Here is a 24,568-nt window from a genome sequence, read left to right on the forward strand (position 1 = left end):
TTTTTTTCAGAAGCATTATAGGACTCCACCAACAGCAGCCAGTTTATCTGATTGCACACGTTGTAGGACCTCACCACAACACCAAGTTTGTAATGAACATCAATCAAATTTGCTGTTCAGTGTAACCCAAGTCCTTCAAAGTTAGTGGGAAAACATCAGCTTCTCTGGATTTGCAGCAGGTGCACAGTGCTAAGTTTGCTGAGTGCTGACTGCATCTCTGTTCTTTGGCAGCTATTTGCAGCAAAACCCAAAATTGAGCTTGTAGAATAGAACCATGGTGGTCTCCTCAAAAAAGACATGATGCAGGAAGAGCTACAATGTTTTTCTGAAATGTCGCATGCATTTTTGAGATGTTGATGTCTTCACCGGATATCATTTTGTGAGAAAGGAAAGTTGTATTCCCACCTGTGATAAATTTGCAGAAAAATAAATAATATCAGATTTTCACTTTTCTTCATGTGCAGAAGAGTTTAATCAACGGGATCTTTTATATGTATGTTAAAAGACTAACAGCACTGGTTTAGCAGAGGTATGACACATAATACAGCAGTGATTTGTTTACAATCTTCAGAGTCGTATACAATTTAAAGCTCATTGAATTTTGTGATTTCTTTGTAGCTATCAGATACTTTTTCACATTGCTGTTCAGTAGCACTATATTTTGAGTTTTATCTGTTCTGATCTATTACTTTTGTATTTTTTTAAATAATTTCTTTCTTTTAAATAATTTTTCTTCTATTCTTTCTGAATATTTGAATTATTTACCCATTTGTATGTTATTGCACGAACTCTGTTTCAGCCTGGGTGTAGATCTTAAGAACCACATTTATTATTGGCACCAATTATGTCTCTAATAGTTTGATTTTATGATATATGACAGTGCAGTTAATAGCTTATACATTCTCATTTGCGTACCATATGTAGCTATTTCTACTCAGTTCTTCACACATATCTGGTGGTAATTATAGAGTGAAGAATACACTCAAAAATGTGTTGGATGTATTTAGTTCTTTCTGTTGATGAAATGAGTGTAGTTTGCTACATTTTCAGATTCCTTATTTATTATTTACAGTTAGTCACCAAACATCTTCTGAGAATTCTTTCTCTTTCCTCCAGTGTTATTGAGAGTACTCACGCAAAAGCAAACGGACTTGATAGGGTGCATAAACAGTAATATTTCTATTCTTCACTTAAAAAGCAGATTCCAGGAGGTTTTTCCTTGCAATAGCTGAAATTTTAAACATCGAGTTTATTGTTTGAAAATAAGCTGCAATACATTCACTTTTTCAGTGAATTAGTCTAATTCAGGTGAATAACCAGTTAGCCAATTTTCTAAACTTGTTGTGTTAATTTTTTTACATAAGCAAAAGGATTCTCTGCAGAAAATGTCAGCCACGGGGTAGAGCTGACGTGTTAAGTAATCGCACTCCATACAGCTAGCAAAAGTCCAGTCGGATAAGGTGGGCTCAGTTCTTTACCTCCCACCAGCGATGCCAAGGTGCCTGAACACTCTCTCTAAGGATGCCCTTTAGATCAGTAACCTGAAGACCGTTAAAGCTTTATCCTCCCTTTAACAGTGCCTAACATCCTGATACTGAGCGGTCACTGCAAAAAGGTGCCAGTGTTAGATACCTCTTTTAAGCTCTTTTCTCTAGTACTTACTAACTTGCTTGCTTTCCTATTGAAAACTCACTGTCATGAGAAGCTTCTCAGAAGAGCTCTCAATCAGAACAATTTAGGAAAACAATAGATTTGTTTTCTTAATGAAAATAGGACTTTAATGCCCTATCTGCTCTTACCACGGACGGGCCAAAGTATGAGTGGAACGATTCTAGATGGAGTAAGGGCTGCTTAGGAAACCTAGCTTATCTTACAATAGCCTTTGGTAGGACATCGTCCAGATATCCCAAGTGACATGATGTATTCTCCAAGACCCAAAGTCACAGCTCACTGCTTCTGGAAGATCAGTGTTAGCCAAACATAGGTTGCTGTCCTCAAAAGAAGAGAAAGCAGGCAGTATGTGAAACCCTCGAAGGAAGTCATACTAAGTCATTTAATGATCTATTCTGCATTTATGTGAATCTATAAAAGTGGCCCAAAACCAACAGTGGTGTAGTTACATTTTTGCCTATAGGTCTATGCACTCATTAAAATCTGAATTGGTATTTTTCAGTTTCTGTACACTTCTCTGGAGCTAGTTAGCTAACTACTGAAATATGCTGTTCTTTTGAGTCCAGGCCTACTGATTCTCCATCACTTTCATCTTTCCTGAAAAGAAATCCTAATACTATTCTTATTTTTCTAAAATAATAATAATATCTAGAGTATAAAACATTTCTGTGCTCATCTGTAAGTAATTATAATAATTATAGCTACTGAATTAACATTGTTTAAAAATGAAAACAGGAAAAAATAATCTTAGCAAAGTGGAGTTTTGAGGCTGTGCCTAGATAATCACTAATTCTGCCAAGAAAAGATGGAATATTTTGTTTTCAACACAGTAGAGGCCAAGCCAACAATTTTATAAGGTAACTTCACTTTTATGGTGAATACATTTGAATCAATATCTATTCATAAAGAACATGACAGCTCACTAGACTTGTAACAGGAGAATAAAGAAAAAGTTTCAAGGCAAAAACAACTTCTCAGAGTTTCATGATGCGTCTCAGCTGCAGCCCACCACTATATCTGCATGCCTAGAAATATCAGGGCTGAAAGGAGAGCAGAGGAATGTAGTTAGGATGCATTTTATGACACTGAAGGAGAATTTTTGCTCTCAAGTTTAAATACTTTTTCTACATTAACCTTTAAAATGTACAGTGCTGTTAAATTTTCTGTCCCATTTAGACACTTTTAGAAATACTTTTAATGTTTTAAAACTGTGGTATTCAGAACTTTATTTTGAGTGAATACTTGAAAGCATCATACTGAATTCACAAAATTAAACAGTTGAAGCACAGAGTATTGTCCTAAGCATTTTGTTTCAGAATGTGCTCATTTTAAAATGCATTTTTTTTCATTTTGGATACGGAGAAATAGCATTTGGAAAATTTTAACAGGCTAGGAACTCATTTTCTGAGAAACACTGAGCTTTCTGTCAGCTACCAAATCATTGTCATAGGTGAATCATAAAAAAAAGAGGCTGCTTTCCAAAACATAAACATACACTTCAAAAAAAAGAGAAAGAGTACAGTAACATTCTTTTTCATATGTTCAGGTGTGTACATCTGACTTCGGAAGATAAATGGTAGAAAAGTTTGGAGCAAATGTTACTCATCTCATTTTGTGCACTGTTTGTACTATTCATGTAATTCTTCCAAGATATTATAACTAAATTTCTGCAAATAGGCTTATATTTCCATTATATCAAAATCTAGATTTTAAAATAGAACAAAACTGTATTCAATTTAGGGCAGCACACATTTCATACAACTGCCATTGAAACACTGCTGTAATTTCAGCAGTTGTAAAAATATCTGTAAGATCAGCCTTATTGTGGTTATTTATACGCACATCCTTTTGAGCATATGCAAGTTGGCAGTCACTGATGCATTGCATGCTCATGTTTTTCTGAGGATTTTCAAAGATTACTAGCAAATTCTTTTGACTAATGATTATTCTGCTGGGCCTTAACCAGACATGAAAGAAGCCAAAATGAGCTAATAGATTGGCTGTTTGAGCTTTACTTGGAGATCAAATTAAAAGATTTAAGTATGCAAATACAAACAGTTTTATTTATATGTTGGGAATCTAGCAGCTTTCTTGTTTTTATGGTCCAAAAGTGGTGATAACTAGATTTTAAGTAGTTCCCATAATTACAGAAATAACTAAAGCTGCAAAAGGAATAGATTCTACAAGTGTACGTCAGAGGGACAACTTCTGGAAGTTGCACTAGGGACTTCTAGGTTTTCTCTAATTCACAGGGAAGTTCAAAAGAAATTACAACAGAAAGTCTGAAGCTCTTTCTGGGACCTGCACTGTATGATTGTATTCACCATATGTCTCTTATATTGCCTCCTGGGAAGGCTTCTTGGGTTGTGGTTCCTCTTGCCCAACCTTAGCTGTATACCTATGTATATGTAGTGATACCACATCGCTGTATCTGATCTGGTTGATTACAGTCAGTAGACATGCAGACAATGCGGTCACAGAGCCTAGAGAGAAACTAATTTCAGCCTATCGTCCACTGCATTCACATCTGATTCAACACTTACTCTGTAGACACCTAATGTTAGGTGAGAAGAATCCCATCTTTGGTGTCACTTAGGTTACACTCGTGTGGTGTGACTCTGAGCTGGCATTTGAATCCATATTTCCTTGTGTGAATTCAAGACTATGCTCATGGGTCCTTCAAGGAGTTCCAAAGGAGTAGACAAGGCCTGTGCTGTGCCTGAGCATGAACCCAAAGTGCATTTAATTGCATTGTGGTTACTTCTGTGTGTCATATCAACCCTTTGCAAAGATGTCACTTCCTAAACTGTTACTGCCAGATCATCATCTCAGGCAGCCTGTAAACCTCTCGAGTTCCTGTAAAACTGTATAGCTGCCAGGCCTGAGCTAAGGGATGTTGCATGGAAAGAGCTGTTTCAGGGGACTTGCTAGGACTTGAGCTCGCTCCTTGCTCTAGTCTTGGCTATATTCACATAAGTGAATTCTGTAGTGAATACTGAGGTGCATCTACAGCACAACTCATCCTAGCTATTTTAGTATGGATAGATTACTTTCTGGAACTATCAGCCTTCCTCCACTGAAGCGTCTGTGAGGGGGGCTTAGATTAGCTGCCTAATTTTTAGGTAATGTGTGCTACAGTACATACAGAGGAGGAATGGGAAGCATTGTAACACTGTGTAAAGCACAGTGGTAAGTTCTTTAAACTTTACAGAAACCGCAGCGGGTCCATATTGTGGTCTCTGTGGTACGCAGGCTAGTCACATAAGCTGTCTTTCCGTTAAGTGATGTGGGGATTGTGTGCACCCTGGAGATTTCATGAGCTTCCTACTCCAGCAGTTGCCTTTTTTGCAGTAAGTTCTGCACTGCCATGGACATAGTACCAACATTGAGTTGCCCTGATTTTGTCTGGGGCAGCTGCAATTGCAAAAAAAGTTGCAGAATAAATTTTCCTTTGGCAAGGAATATGGCACTTAGGTTATGTTCTCTGTAGGGCATTTGGACCAAATAATTTCAGTAGAATCACACTTTTGACTACTTCTGTACCAATTATCAGAATTTTCCAAAACAATGATGAAGCCCAATAAGGACAGTTTTATAACAGGTTTTTATGTTCTTGTTGAAATTCCAGAGCAAAGAAGAGAATTTCTTCTTCTCTGAACTTTTTATGGCATTCCAGAATGAGATTCCACTGAGTCGCCACTTCCTTATTAAACTGTTGCTGTGGCATATACTTTGGCCAGCACAGATGTCAAATAAATAAAGTGTGCTTATTATCTCTTTGTCAGAAGCATGCAACTATGTCAGTATGGTTTTTTTGTATGTGTGTGACAAACTAGTCTCCAACCAGTTTTCATCTTCATGGTTAGCTTGCACTAAAACATGATTTTATACCTCTGCTTGATTTTTCTTATGTTAAAAAGTATTCATTTTCTCCATTTCGACTTTTACTATCTATCTATTAGTTACTTTCTCCAAAATGCTTTAATTTTTCTTTTTTTCTTTTGTTTGGTGCTGATTTACACACGCATATGAAAGCCATTCTTGAACTTGTGACACATGGCACAAAGGCTGCAACTTCAGTGAATAACAGACACAAATATGAATAAAGAAAAAAAGAAGCTTACTCCTTGTAGTAAAAGAAGACTGGTAAACAGACCCTAATTCCCGGTCAACATTTACTGACCCCATTTCTGGGAAAGGTTCCATCAAGCTACTCAGATGCTTGGCTTGAGCCATTAGCTCCATCTCCAGCAGTGGTTGGTTGTCCTCTCTTTGGAAACGTTGAAGCCAAAGCCCTTAATTTTAGAATTCACTACTGTTCTCTAATCTTTATTTAAACAATGTGCAAAACAATCCAGTGAACATCATTAGAAATTCATAGATGCTCATATTAGTATTCTCTGTTTGGATAATACAACAATAAGAAGCTGCTTGGAGTTGTTATTTCAAACACAATAGCAAGCTAAGTTTGGTACCACAGTACATTAATGAAAAGAAAGCAAGTAACAATACGGATGCTCCATAAGGTTTTCACTGCATGCAAAAATAATATGTGCTTTCTGTTATCTTTAGGTTTTCTGTGTAACTGTCATCAGATCCAAGTGGTCTTTGGTTTTTCAACTCACAAGACTCTGTTTGTGTGGTCTTCACTTACAGGTACTGCTTGCTAGGAAGACTGTCTCAGCAACTAATAAGCATATGAAGGCATTTCTCTTTGCCCTCCACAGACGTCTTGGAGTTTTCCTTCATAGTTCAGTATTACTGGAGGAGTGGAGAGAGTCAGAATATGATGCAAACGTGTATGTCTATGAGGGGAGGGGATGTTCTACAGTATTTCCATTTTTCTTGTGCCATACTTTCACAAACAGACACCCATACTTTCACAGACACCTACTATGTCTGCAGAAAGAGAAAGAGAAAATATAATCACCCATTATGCCTCTCAATCAACTTAGATATATATTTAAAATCATATTCATATCCACATTCTTTCTATTATTACCATCTCTGTTGTGCTATTATGAATACACTTTGTAATCATATTTGTTACTAAGATACTGCACACCCTGAAGAATGAAGTCTTTTGTGTTTAGTGACAGTTCATGACCAGATGATATGAACTTAAGTTATTTAAAGTTTAAAACATTTTCCTACATGCCTGAATACTCAAAGGCAGAATTAAACAATTTAAGTTTTTCCCTTTCTCTAATAAAGTTAATTTAGTTTCATAATCTAATATAGCTAATTTAGTTTCAGAAAGTATTTAGAGGGATCCTTATTTGAACAGTGAAAACAATTCCACTTAGATAATTTGCAAGCCACACAGACTTAGTGAGACTGTTTTCCCTTTCAGTATCTCGATTTTCATGCTAGCCTGGAAACTTACAAAGTACTATCTCATTTCTGTAAAAATAGGGGATTTTCATCTATTCTGACTGTATTAAGAATGTGGTTGGCAATATGCCTTCTATGTTTGCAAGCTTCAACAACTGCAAGATCTTTCACATCATCAAAATGCAAAAGAACATCAGGAACCGAATAACTTCTCAGCAGCCATTGAGAACGTACAACACAAATGCAGATCATTTGTTCTGCAACTGAAGAATGAAATGCTGTTAGTAGCATCAAAGTATTTTTTAATTTCTGCTGTTAATTTTCCACAGTGAAAGCCATCAGAAAATATCCAATACACGGTGTCATTTCGGAGAGCTGACTATGATGCAAGTCAGCTCCATCAGAAATCAACAGGAAAATCATGAATAGATCATCTGGCAATTTTAAATAAGATTAATCAAATACGAAAAATGGTGAACACAGGCAAGATACTTCTATATCTCATACACTGTGTAACAGTCCCATTAATTGTGTTCATCCAGTGGTGAATGGTCAGATTTCTCAGTGCAAGTTCTCTGTGAAGCACACATCACTCCTGTAAACACGATTGCTGAGTAACAGTTTCAACGGGATAAATCTTATAGGATACCAATAGGTCTTGACTTTTATTTAAGATGCCTTTCAAGGGCTAATCACAAATAATTTGACAAATTGTTTTCAAACAATTTTCTCTCAAAAAAGGATGTTATTTACTCTCATTCTGAATATTCAAAAGGTGTTATTTTCATTTTTAATTATGCATAAGGAGATTCGAATTCTTGCATGAAATAGTGTAAGAAAGGCATGCTAAGAAATTTTGTAATCATTCACTGTGTATGAGTGCTAGGTGTGCGTGTATGTGCGTATCCATGCACGTCATATGCAGTGAAGACTGCCACAGTATGACACTGAACCTCTCAAAAAGCCTGCAGGAAACTACAAGAACATTATGGAACTAGGCAGGACTAGACTATTTTGTAGTATTTTATACCTTATTCCATCTCTTTTGCGTAAGCAATCATAGCATTTGGCAAACTGATACGGAAACAAGGTTTAAAAATAGCTAAGCTTTCTTCCTCACAGAAGACAGAAAAATAGATCACTATTTGGTTTATCTATCAAAGTCTGCATTTTAACCTTTTTGATCAGCCTTTTTTACTTTTGGAAGTAAGGCTTGTATGATTAGTATATACATGTGTCTGTGTATCGTTCCTTATTCCTTATTATTGTTTATACTTTTAATTTAACGGTCCATTTCAGCCACATTTGGCCAATTTTTAGGCATTAACAAAATTTCTGGATTAAATTTCTGTTTGTGCAGAAAGAATAGGCTGTACCTGAACCATAATGGAAACAAACTACTGGTACTTAAAATCAAGAGGGTCATCAGTATGCTTTAAAGCGAGCAGGAGAATAAAAATGGTAGATGCAGAACAGCACATGGTTTGGAAATTGCATGGATGGCCAACATTCATCGTTTTCCGTAGCACTCAGATCTGATTCAAAGTCTTGCAGCTGAAAAGGTCGCTGTATAACAGCAACCAAAACATAGATTCAACAATCCTGTAGGCCCTAAAAGGCTCAAAAATATTATTGAAGTTATGGTCAACATTTGGAAAGTGAATGATATAAAAATGAGATAACTTGTAAAAAGAGGCTAAAAAATGCAGCTGAGAGAATTAAATCTTTACAAGGTATACTGACAAAATTAAGGATACCATACTGGAAGCAGGAGGCCAAAATATACAAACTGATACAGTCCTGAGAAAGAGCAAAAAGGCAGCTAGCATGGCTAAACAGCAGGGTAAACAAAGAAGGTTATTAGAAGAAAATATCATTTTTTAGGAAGCTGAAGTCCTATCAAATTATAGAAAATAGAAAGGATCATAAACTTGGCTAGATGAAATATAAAAATACAATAAACTAGGCCAGAAAAAAGATCTGAATGAACAACTAGCAAAAGGAATAAAAAATTATAATGAATCTTCAAACACTTCAGGAATCCAAAGTCTGCCAGAGAACCTGTGAGGCTAACTGATATTTAGGATACAAATTCATACTTAAATTCTCATACTCATTCACTCTTTTTGCTATTGTTTATATCCTCTGTACGATGTTAGACTGCCATTTTAGCCAAAGTTTTCATCTGCATGAGAAACACAATTGTGCTTTTATAACGCACATGTGGTTAAGATTGATTTCAATGGGGGGAGATTGGGTTACCATTTCTTGACATAAAAATGCAACTATTGGCAATGAGCTTAGAATGAATTACTGATTAGTTTTTGCTGAAACACAAACTATTCATGTAATATTTTTTGATTGATCAAAGCTTCATTCTAGGTTTTCAAAACAGTTCTTTTCTCTTGGCAGATATACTCAATACTAGACCTAAATTCACAAAGCTCTTTCTGTACTTGACAAACATTGGGTAAGAGCATTAAGAACTGGTGGAGAAAAAGATGGTTACTCACCCATTAACTCTACTCAGGGAGATGTTTTTTCTTCCAGCGTTATGACCTATTCAGCCCTTCCTCCCTCTCTCTTTCTCCATTCCTTCTTCCCTTCCCCCCTTCCTTTCTTCTTGCCTTCCACCCGTTCTCTTGTCCTCCCTCCCTTCATTCCTTTTTCACGGAAAAACAATACAAATTAAAATGGTATGAATGTATCCCTGCTTAAATCCTACAGATGTTTTCACTGTTCACCCTACATTGATTGATAGGGAGAGTGAAGTAAATTAGTTTTAAAAAATATGAAAGCCAAATTGTCTTAGACAGCAAGAATAGAATGCCAATATTGCTGACAGAACTGCAAAAGAAAGCACTCACATCTAGCATAATTTATTTAAGGAATCTTTATCTGTGCTCATAGATACTAAACCGATAGCTGTTTTCCTCCCCCTTGTGATGTGGTTTAACAAATGTGCGGTTCAGTGTTTTGAAGGAAATATATATTATATATACTTCATTTACTTCACTGAAGACTCTTGATTGCAAAAAAATTGCAAGGATCAGCTTTTGATATCATATGAGTATATAGTGGAGATTGCACATTGGATATCAGCACTAGTGAGGGAAGGTCTGTTTCTTTGTTTTCTTCTAAAAGCTAACATTCCCTTTCCTTGAATACAGTTCTTAAAAAAAGAGACTGACTTGCCTTTTCCTGTATTGCATGTGAAAACTGCATAGCGAGAGCTATGAGAGAGCCATCATGATGCTGTTTTAGAAGTTATTGGTGCTTGGCATTCTTCTGTGACCACGGACTGCCTTTTGTTTACATTTCTTAGAAATTTGACATTGCACCAATACACTTCACCCATTTGTCATATCAGTATTCCTTTTCCATCCCTGTTGGTTATAAAGCTGAAATTAAAGCAGTATGGACCTCCCGTAAGTTTTGTCTTTGACATAATTGCCACACTTTTCCTTTTGTGTTTTATTCATCTGTATTTCTTTTAATAATGCTGGATCTTCCTCCTCTTAGGAGACTGTACTATTCTGGCCACAACAGAAAGAAGAGGAGCTAACTATCCCAAATTACTAAAATTTGATGGCCAAGTTACTACATGGCAAAAGTGAGTGTTCTTTCCCTCAAAGCTCGTCTCTATCACTAAGCTGTTCCTTATTCGGAGGTGAGCCTTCACTGTGTTTTCAAGCAGAAAACCTCAGAGAACCTTAGACTCTTTGAAATGTAGACCATGAAGAAGTTTTCAACTCCTGAAAGCTTTCACAACAACACACAAAAAAAGTTTCCCACCTAGTTCAAATAAATATGGCATTATGAAGTGCTGTAATTAAAAACCCATGCTTGCTGCAACAATAATCTTGCTTTTGTTCCCTTTTCTTTTCACTGATAAGTATCAGTTTCCTGGTCTAGATGCAATGAGAACAAATTTGGGAGCAGCTGTGAGGAGTACAGTCCAGGAGCAGCTGGATGATGGAAGGAGCATGTGGCTGGAAACAGCTGTCTCACTCACTTGAGTCCAAATACACTCCCTTGGTATGTTTCAATGTTAAAGTTTCCTTTAGCAAAGTTGAATAAGATGCTTGGTCCAGCTGTAACAGAAAATCTATCTTGAATTTCAAACAGTCGCTAGTGCATTAACACAGCGTAGATTGTCTGCATGGACTGCATTAGGCAGTCCAGGAGCAAGGTGCAGACATGAGGACCGGAGCTATCATCTGTTCCTGGCAGACAACATGTCAATCCTTTTTGTCTCCATTGTTACTACCACTATTATAAGGAAGTCTAGACTTGCCTTGCAGTTTTAGAAGAAGATAATTTGTGAGAACAATTTAGCTTTTTCGGTTTAGTGATGGGCAAAGATTTTCCCAGTTTTTCTGGGAAGCCCAGCACAGTATTGTTCACCAAACTTCCAGGAAGACACCAGTAGTTACAGCTTGGCAGAAAGTACATGGAAGAGAAAGAATGCACTGCTGGTGGTGTGTGAATATAGTTTAATGCAAGCATTTGGGTGTAGTGCTAATGTCTCATGGCAAAGATGCTACAAGTTGTCTGTTTAAATGTTTTTGTAGGGCTAATCAGTAAGCCCCGTGCTGTATATACTGTCTCGCTATTTATTCTTTCCTAAGGTGCATAAAAATTATCCTCAACAGTCTTCATGCAACATCTAGCCCACCAGATGCAAAGCAGACAGAGTTTCTTGCTGACCTTTCAACACCAAGGGGCCATGACAGAGTGATTTGATCCTCTGTTGGCTACTCAAACAGCAACTAGAAATCAAACAGCAACACCCAAGTATAATCAGTTTCATAGTCTGTGTTCAGAAATATTTTATTACCCTAAAATATTGTTCTTGTTGCCAATATTGGAAACGAATTACTGTATAAACATTTTAGGATGAGTAAGATCAAAATTTATTATTTGGGAAGAATTTCTCCATACTTGCATTATATTTTTTACTTGAATAAACAAAGATTGCATTGATTTAATAGCATTCATTAATGGCATTGATTTAATACATTTGGAGTGTGGAAGCTGAAAGCAAAATTAGTGTTTTACATAAGCATTATCAAAACTTCTCCATGGCTTGTAAATTGAGCATAGCCATAACACCAATAACTATAGTTTCATTGCCTTTATTATTTTAAGAATTAGCACCGTGGGAAAAATTTACATTTTTCTGCATAAGTTTCTGCAAACAAATTCTACTTTTCTCAGAAGACAGATCAATAAAAGACAGCCTTTGTCTTGAGGATAGAAGTGCATACAAAACTAACGTTGGAGTACAAAGCATTCAGTTCATGGCAAAGATGCAAAATACTCATTCCTCAGACCAAAAGATGATTACCTGCATCTGCTGTTCTACAAGTTACTACACCCCATCAGATAGTAGTTTTGACTAAAATATGACTGTGAAGCTAACTGCTGAACAGTTATTTGCTATGACCTTCAGCCCAGAAAATGACACATCTCTGAGCTGCATCTGGGTGCTTTTCAGGTCTTGATTTAGCTGTACAGCTGCACCCGTCTCGACTCCAGCTTGATGTGACTTAGATGCAATTCAGAGTTCATGCTTGGTACCTTAGGTTTCATGCAAATAAAATCTGTGAGAGTGGTCCAAACAAGGAGCCTTGGGGCACTATAAACAATTTCTAGTGTCTATAGCACCCTCTAATATGTATGTTTCAACATACACTTGATAGTACAGTGCCACCAGCAATGGGAGTTGAAAGCTCAGCCTGAGTCTTTGTGGAGTTACCACAACTTAAATCAATGTATTTCATCTTAACCCCATTCTGAGTGTCAGGGACTAACTGACAGGTTTTTTTGTCTCTACCTGTGAACTGCTTTGCATTTATACCACGCAAGTACCACGGAGGAATGCCTGGACCGTTCTAAGTCTAGCAGAGAGTTACACATGCATGCAAACTTGATGACCTGATCCACCGCATAAGGAAAAATATATTGAGTTTACCAGCCACTGCCATGTTGTGGATCAGGACCTTCCCTTTTGATTTAGTTCATTGATTTACTCTGGCTGGAAAGAGTCTTGATGTTTCTGTTCCTTGCAGCCCATCACCTCTTGCAATCATTTCATCACGTACACCTCTTGCATTATTTCACAATGCAGGTCTCCCTCCAGCTCTGGCCTCCTCTGTCACAATGTTTTGAGAGATTGCTGCTGCTTTCCTGTAAATACTACAGAGACTCCTCCTTCCCCAAATTCTTTGGCTCAGTTACAAGGTTCTTAATCCAGAAGACACACATGCATAAATTAAAAGAGAAATAGCATTACAGACAATCTCAGTTTCATTTCACTCCTGAGGTAAAAAGCACTCAGTGATGCAAATAGAATTTTATACATAATATTTGTGTAGATGTAAACGGTCACGAGACAGCGGCCAAGAGTCAAAACTAGAGTCTCAGTTCTAGAGACAGAACTGTTCTGTGTATCAAACATTATTCTCCACTTTTGTATGTAAAGAGGGCTGGAAGTTACAGAAGATTTTATGATTATCCTGTGTCTTCATTGTCTGGAACTATGAGGTAATCTAATACAGTTATTTTTTATCAGATTACTGGAAAACTGTTTTCCAATAAGGCCATTAATTTTTTTTTTGCTTTCTATGAAAAGAGGCTGTGACTTTCAGGAGATTAGACAGGCTGTGGAAGATGCTGCAACAGATCCAAAAGAAATGGACACCATGTAGTGCATGATATGTTTATATTACGAACTGCTTATGTATACCTTTCAGGCTACATTTATTTTCTATGTAATTGAAAATTAATATTTTTATCATCACCTACAGGCGGCAGGGGGTGGGAGGAGGACGTAAATCTCTCAGTATAAAATGAGCACAAATAAAATAAATATTCCACTTGGCAGAGGATGGAGAACTCTTGTACTTTTAGTGAATGTTAACTTCCCTCATCTTAGAAAGCACTGTGACTTTTTCTACTTTTTTGTCATTTAGTACAAATCAGAATGAAATTCCATTTTACCGTTGGACAATGTGGCCCAAATCTGGTACTACTAAGGATTTGTTCCAGTGATTTTTAGATTAAAAGCTTTTTCTTCAGGGATTGTTATGGTCTTCAGCTTTGTTCTCTCTTTCCAGTGCTCCCCCTTTGTTCAGGGAATGACTTCTTCCTAAAACAAAGACAATTCCAGTTCAGTAGTCCTTTACTCTCAATATGAGCTTTTCTGTGTAAGCAGAGATGATTCAACCTCAATGAATGGATGTGAGAGGGTTAGGAACTTTATTCACATCAAAATTAACACAGTCCTGTGTCCTGCAGTGAGAGAGAAACTCTGGAAGAAGGAGTGACAATCTACGCTGTGTTAAAACCTATCCTTTTCCCAAGTGTCTCCAACAATGACTCACTGTTAAGATGCAAAAATGCTCCAGCATTTATGTGTGTGTAAACAATACATACATAATAGTTCATCCATTCAGATGAAAAGTTTTAAACCTTTTGTTTCTCCCCATTTCCCTTCTGCCCTTCTGGGAAAGCAGCTAATGTTTTTTTTTTCTTTTTTTCTTTCTTTTTTTTTTCTTTTCCTTAGGGAAAAGTTGATTCAGTTCCAGTTAAAATTAAGGGTGGCAAACTAGCTTGCACAGTCAGCAGTTCCAGCAGCCTGCCTGGTGAGTTTGTGCTGAGCTGAAGTATTTTGCTTTGAAAAATAAATCATTGATTGTCATAGCAATGCTGGTGAGTGGTCTATTTGTCATCTGTGAGATTCCCTTTTTTTGTGTTTTACAAGGTACCAGATGCATTTGATAGTCTCAGTGTTATAAATATCAAAAATAAAATAAGTGTAGATCAGGTAATTTTAATGACAATATAAAAACTTTTCAAACATAAAATATGAACACAGATTCTGTGTTATATCTCTAGGCTTGCAAATAATCCTTGGAGCTAGAGACACCAAAAAAATGCCCTGAGATGTTTAAAAGATGGCAAGAAAGGAAGAAAAAATAAAAATATCGGTGTGACTGAAGGAAAATTAGGTCAGACTCTTTACAAGGGTACTTTACTGGCTTAATACAGAAATAGCACACAATGTGTTCCCATATGGGGATGATCTTCTGCCCTTAGCTACATTGTAGGAGTGAAGACAAGTCCTCACCTCACTTATGACCTCATGTACCTCAAATGAAATGGAATCTAGAGTCCTGAAGGACATATAAGTGGCAGAAAAATGCAATGGGAAGATCTGTGAAAGACCTGTCCTTTCATTCAATGCGTCTAGTTTTCACTTGTCTTACATATTTCAATATTGTAATCAAGCCCTCTTTTCTCTAGTTACAGCCCTTTCCTTCAGGAGTTTATGAAGAGGAGTGGTAAAAGACCTTTAAGCTGACTGCACACCATGCAGAGACTGAAAGTAAAGTATTGCTCAATTGACCCCTGTGTGCTGCCAAAACCTCATAAAAAATACATAACATGAAGTGAAATAGATCATTGTACAGGTGTAAATGACTACACAACATGCAAGGAAATCAGAATCAAACCAGTTGTAACTAATAAACACTTTCAGGCCAGGAACTATTGCAGACTGTCATATAAATGCTTAACATGTGGTTCTACTCTGAAAAGTGACTATAAAATGCATTGTGGCTTTTTATTGTATTTCAGTGATACCATATTAAATGTGCCCAGCTTACAAACAAAAAGCATTTTTCTAATAGACATTGCAAACTCCATGTGAACATTTGAAGTCAATATACTGTTTCTCTAATGTACTACCAAAAATAGAGATTATCCAAATCCAACCTTACCTCACGGATACTCTTTTAAACTTACAGATTTCACTTCTCAAGGTATTAAAACATGTTGCAGCTTATGAATATGCACTTAAGTTTGAAAAAATGCATCTGACAAATTGTGCACAGTGGTTGCATATTGAATTTCTGATGAACCAGACTGATTATAAAATCTAGTCTAAGCTTTAGTTCATGCTGACTTCTTCAGTGTCCTGTCCAGCCCAGTTCTGTAAAAATAGAAGCCAAGCAATTTTATAGTTCATTTAAGATGTTATTTCTCACGCAAAAAGGCCTTTTCCACTTTAATAGTAATGTGGGGAAAATAGAACTCAGTCTAATGGTTAAAAATTTATAATGAGGGCCACTTAAGCTCAATTATTGCCTGGGGGGGCAAAGCTCCCATTATTTAAAATATTGGTAAATTTGGATATTAGATATTGTCTCAGTCTGGAAACAGTATGCATAAAATATGTTCCTGGGAATGATATTGCAGTGATAGGGAAGCAGACCAGGTACTCACACAGGTCATTTCTCTGCTTACGCTTTGCGTTGGCATTCCCCACTGCATTGGAAATTTGATTAATTTCCTACTACAAAGTGCATTACAGCCTGGGAACCGCAAAGCATTGTCATGATTTAATGCATGCCACTCATTCTGGTTGTCTTTAATTTTGTGCTTTAAAGTGCAACTTTATTCACCTGTGCTTCTTGGAAGAGAACGGTAATCCAGCGCAGGCAAGTTTCAGACAACTGAGAAATTGCCGAATTGTTCTTACGCATACAGTTTAATCTGTATGTAGTAGATACAGAGGGGGCTGGCAGTCTCAAACCTAAACCGCATTATTATAAATTAGCAAATATTTCTAGGATAGCCTCTCTTTTTGCAAGATACTGTCTCAAGGCTTTGAGATTACAGTAGCTAAATGGGGGCCAGGGTTCCCCGGGGCCGGCACCGGTGTCGGGAGTAAGTCGAGGAGGGGCCGCCGGGCTCCATCCCCCTGCCCCGAGGGCTCAGGGCCCCGGGGGCGGCCCCCGCCCCGGGTCGGGGGCGTCGGGCACGCCGCGGGGCCGGGGCCGAGGTGGGGGTCGGGGGGGGGGGCCGGGGCCGGGGCCGGGGCCGGGGCTGGAGGCGGCGTCGGGGCTGGAGGCGGCTCCGCTGCGGCGTCGCGGGGCAGCGAGCGGCGGCCCCGGGCCGGGGCCGGGCTGGGGACGGGGCTGGGGAGGGGGGGAGGCCGGTAGGGGAGGGGGGGGAGGACAGGGACAGCGAGGGCTGCCCCCGGGACCCCCGGAGCCTTGAGAATGTGCTCCACAGGTTGTAACAATCCGTGCATTTAACGTTGAAAGTTTTTTAAAGAGAAACCGGACAGGCCTTGTAATCTTTCGTAAAATGCAGGAGGAATCTGTTTCTAGGCCATTTGTCCCTGCTTAAAAGCAAGCCAAAACTGAAACTGGATCAGAGAAACTGCTTGGAGGCCTATACGCAAAAAACATTTTGTTCTGAAGAAGTTTCCCATGGTGAGATATTATGAGAGTTGCCATACTTGGTGTCTCATTCCCTGCTTTAAGTATTTCTCCCTCCATCAAAGAAATTGATCAAGCAATATATATATATATATGTGTGTGTGTGTGTGTGTGTGTGTGTGTGTGTGTGTGTGTGTGTGTGTGTGTGTGTGTATATGTTCAATAAAACTCAGCCTAGGAAGTTACTCATGCTCCTTTATCTGTAAAAGATTTAATTAAATGTTTTGCCAAAGGCCCTAACTTGAAGAAATATCCCCATGAAACATCACCATGAAATCTAATCGTTGAAAGAGCCTAAATTAGCAATATCCTCAGTTTTGCCATTACTGAAGTAAAAACAACTCCAAATGCTTTCCTTAGGATTCACAGCTATTTGAGTAATAGCAGATAAAGGTCCTATATATATAATTCACTCAGGCATTACTTTATTAACAGAGATGTAAAGATACAGAACCCAAAAGGGGCTCAGACACTGACTGCAGCTTTAAGCACTGCAATATCTACATCTCAAAAGTGAAGACAAAACCATGTTAGTAGATACAGAGGCTGCATATACCAGCAGAGGACATGCGAGAGTTGGGTCTCATACAAGGCTCCCATACAAGGGTCTCATAGTGTATTTCAAACTAGTCTGGCTGCTGCAGGGGGGTTTCCGCAAGGCCAGCGCACTCACCTGCGGCTGGCTGGGAGGAAATCCTCGGGCGAAGAGGAGCCCTGCGGCTCTGAGCTTCTCAGGGCTCAGGGATCTGAACATAATGCATGTTTCGTGAACCACGTGACGCTTACAGATGTGTTTAAGACAGGCATCTATGTCTTCTCATTCACCAAAGTGTATAGACTTCTTTTTCAAGACAAGGGCTGCTATTGCTCTCTTGAGACTCTTCCCCTCTTCCCTTACCATAAAGAATTACTTCTAGAAGTTACTTGAATGTGGCAGAACAGATAAAAAGTTTTCCTCTGACTGAAAAGGTATAAACTTTTTCATACTCCCAACAGCCATGCTATGAATAGCCTCATCAAGGAGGCTCAGGACTTCCGAAAGCTGCTCAACAACACAGAAGAGAAATCAGGAGTTACTCATTTGAGAGGAGACCAAAGAATATCTGTTACCTTTGTCCCTTAACACCAAATGCATAAATCACCTTCAGAACAGGGGAATAAGTTCAACTCTCTTCTCCCCAGTAAGTCCCCAATTCATTTATTTCGAGTTAATCCTTTTTGGGCTCTTTATCTCACCTTACCTTCAAGCTTACACTGTTTTCTGCTTTCACAAGTGGAAAGAATTGCTCTGGCCACAATAGTTTTAAACTGTATTGCAACAGAGGACTACGCTCGCTAGATTTTAACTTCCTCAGAAAGAAGAGTAAAATGAACCCTGCTGTCACTAAATGCTCCAACTATACATTTCAGTACATGCCCGGGTGCCATGTGGGGCTGGGGCGTCCATGGGCGAGAGCTGGGGACCGAGGCGGCAGCGGGGCTGCCAGAGCACTCAGAGCCCAACGGTGCCACAGGGGGCACTCTCCAGGCTTCCTCTCCGGTTATTTTTTAAAGAGACTCATCCATTGCCATAATTGGGTACTGTCCAAATAGGCATGTCCTGGCTATGTCTCACACAGGAGAGCTCTTTGCACAGCAGTCTTGTTTTCTAGGATCCTTACCTGAGTGTGGGAGAGAGATCTCATCCCAACTCAGCACTGCCAAACCTGAAGAACTCCTGAACGTATAAAGAAACAGAACTCTGGGTGCTTGAACTACATAAAGTAAAAGTCAGCAGGCCCTTTGGAGTGTTTTTGAGAAGCCAGGCAGGGATTTTCAGGACTACAAATTTTGATTTCAGTGCTGTTTTTAAGCACCTCTGTCTAGCACTGTATACCCACTAAAGAACTGTAGACATAAAAATGATATAGAACAGACTCTATTGTATTTTCTCCAGCTTTCTCCACCAGGGAATGATAGATAAGCACAGTTCCATTGAACTGAACTGAAAGATTCTCATTGTTGTTTTAGGCACTCAGCAATGAACCATGAAAGGAAAAATGGAGCCACAAAAAGTAAAATGATTTGGATAGCGATACAAAACGTATAGCATTAAAATGACAAACATCTGTCAAAATGTATAGGCAAAATACAAACCTGTTGTGTGCCAAATGCGTCTATGAGATATAACTCACTATTTCTCACTGAACCTGAACACTGCTTTGAGAATACATGTTTCTTATTTCATATATAGAAATGGGTTACATTTATCGGTAGGTGAGTTCCGTAACCAAATTTGTTTTTACTAGAAAATTAGAACATTATTAAATCCTACTCTCCTCTGCCTTTTAAAATTTATTTTAAAATAACTATATCTGACAGTGATTTAATAAGCAACAAGGATTATTCTGGCTTGGGTGAGATACATGCTATGGGAAGTGACCATCCTCTGGCCTGCCCTTCAAGCTCTTTCTTAGCATCTTAGAGTTTATGTGGAAGTGGCTCCCTTGGAAAGTAGTAGTATAATAAAGAAATATTACCCTCATATTGGTCAATGTCCACAAATTTTTCTTCCCTTGTTTTGACACAAGCATACTTATTCATTCTCATTCACTTAAACTAATATAGCATATGTAGGGGAAATCAGTTACATATTATTCCAACACACATCCATTCATCACGCTCTGAAGATACCCTGGGAATTCTGAAGTTTTGACATCCTTCATTAAGTCAGTGGGAATATCCAGGCAGCCCAGCTCTTGAGCAAGATCATATTGTCGTGGTGCAACGCTGGAATCTGATTTCTGAAAGATCCTCAATATTTTTTTATGGAATTAGGGCACAATTTATTTCTGTAAATTCTAATTCAAAATTGCTCTATGTCTTGAGTGGTGGGAAGAGGGAAATCTCATCTATCTTAAGCAAATACTATAAGAAAACAGTAAGATGAATCTGTTTCTGGTATATAGCACTGTAGGAATAATATTTAGCTTGTTTGCTATCAGTTTTTCCCCTGGCTGTCACACTTCATATTTAATCACCACATTAGATCTTGCTTATCCATACTCTCTCTTTTTTTTTTTTCCTCTCTTTTTCTTTTTTTCTTCAAGGTTACATAAACTGAAATTTTCAATCACAGGTTGTTTGGAGTCCGAAGTATAAAAAGGTTCAGAGAGGATTAAACAGAAATCTGGAAGAATCAAAACCACTGAGCATGACTAACCATATGCAATAACCAAGGAAAGAATTGCTCTGTACTTGCCTTGTTTCTTATGCACTTCTCTAACTTAGCCTCTGCTACTGACAGGACCCTGATCTGGACCTTTGACCTGAGTCAGTATGGCAGTTCTTATAAAGGGAATTTATGCTTTATATCTTGCTTTATTTAATAGAGGGAAAGGAAATAGAATAGATGTTATCAGTCATAGGTAATTATCCTGTTAACAGTCTTCACTACTGTTTGCTAAATTGTCTTCTAATATGAAATGATCTTTAAATTATGATAACAGATAGACAGCAAGTCTCAGCCTTGCTACTGATTTACATCTTTTTGTACCTGTTCAGAATAAAAGACAACGCCTATTAAAATTATTGTTAACAAAATAATTACAGAAGGCAAGGCCATCTGATGGCTATTTACGTTACTTGAAGCACGGTGCTCCAGTGTGTTGCAGCACTGACAAATGTATAGTGTTATTAAGCAATGAAGAGGTAGTAGTTTTTGTTCTTCCTAGTGAGGAGCTAGAAGATTTGAACATCAGATATTGTCTGCAGAAGAAAGTGGCAATTGCATGAAATATTTTAAAGAGAATGCTAGTCTTTCTGCGAAAATACTCTGCTAAGTCTGGCGAGTAGGTGTTCACAATTTTTCTGTAAAACTTTTAAAAATTACAATCATAAAATGCTTTCTAGGCTCAATCCTGTCAGATGCTGAGTGCCTTCTAATCACACTGAGAAGAAGGTACTTAGCACCCACAAGGCCATTTGGTTGGGAGAGCAGTGGGGAAGGGAAGCAGAGAATAGCTGTTTACCCAGCAGCAGGCTTAAGGCCAGAACGGAGTAAATCTTGCACAGAGGTGCTGTTTTTTCTTCAGCTGTTGTCATGTCTTTTCCTTCTGCTTTCATGGCTCTACATAAAAGGGAAGGAGAAGCTGGTCCCCGTGGCTATAATCACTGGCTCACTGCTGGGAGATGATTACAGGGTAAGTCAAGCTGACTCTGCAAGTGGACAAGGAGAACGTGGAAAATTGGTAGCTATATGCATTGGCACAGTAGTTTACATTTCCTCACCTATTCCTCATCTTTTGTTTGGTTGTTTTTTTTTTTTTTTTTTACGCATGTGTGTGGCCTTGGAATAGGAAACAACAAAAGAAAGAATATAAAGACGTGAGTAAGATTCAATGGGATGTTGTCCAAAACAGTGTTCTTTAATCTCCATTTTATGCAGGTCCCTCTGAGCAAACTTCTTAAGATAGAATATAACAGGACGTTAATTTTTAAAGGTGATATATTTTATGTCAACACCACAGAGGTGAGCTAAGTGGAATGAAGCTTTTACTCTTTTCTAACAAAAAAATCTATAACTTCTAAGAGGTGTAAAATGTGTGTTTTGTTTGTTGTTCATTATAATGGGTTTAATATGCAAAGGCTAGTAATAGGTTTCAGAAATAGTTTTTATTTTGACTTTATGTAATGCCAATATCCAAAGCGTAACAGAATCACCTCGTAAATACAATTATCACCTACACACTTAAGGTAACACCAAGACCTCTTGCTTGTGAGGCATACATGTAGAAAGAGTTTCCCTGCTAGATGGAACTACAGTCTAAATACTAAAGATTGTAGAGAGGGCAGAAGGAAAAGGGAAAAGAACAGAAATTAAGTAAGATAAGTGGTTTTTCCAAGATCAAGTCAATGGCAGAGGTGAAGATGACTCTAGATCTCAGTCTCCTAGTCCAGCACTCCTTTTCACTTCCCCATTATGCCTAACTGTGCCTTTCTGTTATCTGCTCTATGCAGATACACCATTATTGACAGAATTATCCTTTATCAGTAAAACAGTTTTATTTTCACTCCTATTGTACTTTCTTTCAAAGAAGTCAATGTTTGAACACAACGTGTAAATCTGACAAATTTCCTCACTGCATTACTTTATGGTTATCATCTTCTGGATTCTAAAATAAGCGTTACCTATGTCAGCTAGCTATTAATTGCAATTACACATTCAGTTTATATGGTCTTCTAGAGGGATGCAACACTAGGCTGCGGACATGTATATTTAGGAGCTTGATTCAGTTGCCTACACATAAATATCTAGTGCTATTTAATATTCCCTACAGCATCTGCAGTATCAACATAGGTGCAGGCAAATGGATATCTATTTGTGTAGTGGGTGTCTAATCCTTTTCAGTCAATAGTGATCTGATGAATAAAGTCAAAGGCGTCTAAAGATCTTTTCAGCACACCCTAAGGTAAACACATCTTTTGGTCAGCTGAGCAGCTCTTAATATATTCTATTGATTAAGGTCAGTAATCAGTTGTCTAAATACAGGCACTTGATACCTTTTCAGAAACTCCAGGACCTCTGGGATATTTGCACAGGATGGGCAGTTATGACTGCAGCAATCACTACCCCTTTGGAGTGGCAGATTGAGACCAGGTGGGCTATTGACTACAGCAGAGCTATATTCCAGTCTTGCCTCTCTAAATCTTGCTATCTGCATTCTGCCAGGTGTCAAAATTCCCTTTGCCTCTTACCAGTTTCCCATGACTCCCCTCCCATTAACTGTTGATCCTTATATCTGTTAAATATGAAAAAATATGGATGCTGCTGTCCAGAATAGGCTTGCATTACACTTTCGAATTCTGGGTATAGCAGCATGGCAATTTTCCGTCCTCTTGAACACATTAGAGTCAGCATTTATGAAATCTGATAGATACTCCTAGAAACGGCTCCTCTTTACACAAGCATATATTTCTGTTATAAGCAGGAATTATCTACAGTCCTCTCTTTTAAAGGGAGTTTTTGCTAAGAAGATATGCCTTAAAACCCTCTTTCTGAAAATATTTTGTGATTAAATAAACTCCCAAAGAAGCAATATTTGCAGAGGAAAAATGAAGTGATTCATAATACAATAATGGCTGCTGACATTAAATGGCATGAGTGACTGTGAAATGACAGAGTACAGTGTGCTTTTTTCAAGATGCAAGCAGCTATGCCATGCTCTGCATAAAGCAGTTCAAGTTGAGAGATACCGTAGCTATTGAGCTGGTAGCAGTTTCTACCTGCTACTGCTGCTGCTTTAATTTTCCTAATTCTCCCTAGAAATGAATGTCCCATCTCCTCTGTGCACTGAACAAACCATCCTGCTCCTCCAGCGGCCGCTGTCATTTTCTCCATGTTTCTGACTCACCTGTAGCACAGATATGCCTGTGAAGTCTCTGTGGTGAAGCAACCTTTGCTGCACGTTTAACTGCCTGAAATCAATTTGGTGCTTCACTCTGTCTCGTCAACGTGTGAGGTTCACCCACTTTCCAGTAGCTCTCTCAGTGCTGCTTTCTGCTACTCACATTACATGCTCTGTGTTTGTTGCCTGTTATTCATGTTTGCTTCTTGATTGGTAAAAAGACCTTATTAAGGTTGCCCTATTTCCTTCTTTCCAGAAATCTGCCCAACTTAAATTATACCATCAGCAACTTTCTTTTGTTGTTACTATCGCCTTTCTTTTTTTGGTAGAAAAATACAAGAGAACAGTATAAAGCTGCAAGAGCAAAGTGTATATATGAAAACTATTTTTCATTTAAATTTGAAATGTGGGTTCACTGTTACCTGTTAAAGAGATAACACTCATCAAGAAAAACTGAACTCCAGATTTTCTTAATTTCTTCCCAGACCCTAAACTCGAGTAAACAAGCATGGCAACTCCAATTCAGACCTAGCGTTCCTCATAGAAGAGTTAAAAGTGAGGGACTCCAGTTAGACCACATCAGAATTGCGCACTTCACCACCAGCACCTGTTTTCTGTCCAATTTTTTGTTATACTGCAAGATTTGTACTCCAAGTCCCTTTAACCACTGGGTGCCACCTAGTCTGAGTTAGTGATGCAAGAAGACTCTCTTATATAAACATAAATACTCAATAATGTGGTAAGTCTGTGATTCCAGCAAAACAACAGAACAGAGCTTCCAACAAGTTATGAGAAAATGTTGTCCAGACTTTAACCAGCACTAAGATATTTAATCTCTTTGTATATTACAAGGGCCTCAAAAACGTATTTCTTCAAGTTTATCTT

At 38.2% G+C, this 24,568-nt stretch overlaps 1 long non-coding RNA gene across 1 annotated transcript; it reads left to right on the forward strand.

Annotated features, from left to right (window-relative positions):
* Window positions 1-10,017: 10,017 nt before the first annotated feature.
* On the forward strand, window positions 10,018-15,561 carry LOC138065806 (uncharacterized). The gene is made up of 4 exons (XR_011138875.1): window positions 10,018-10,618; window positions 10,902-11,043; window positions 14,576-14,654; window positions 15,316-15,561. It is a non-coding gene; the product is annotated as an uncharacterized lncRNA (long non-coding RNA).
* Window positions 15,562-24,568: the final 9,007 nt, after the last annotated feature.

Source organism: Struthio camelus, chromosome 1, assembly GCF_040807025.1.
Source record: "Struthio camelus isolate bStrCam1 chromosome 1, bStrCam1.hap1, whole genome shotgun sequence".
Lineage (NCBI taxonomy): Eukaryota > Metazoa > Chordata > Aves > Struthioniformes > Struthionidae > Struthio > Struthio camelus.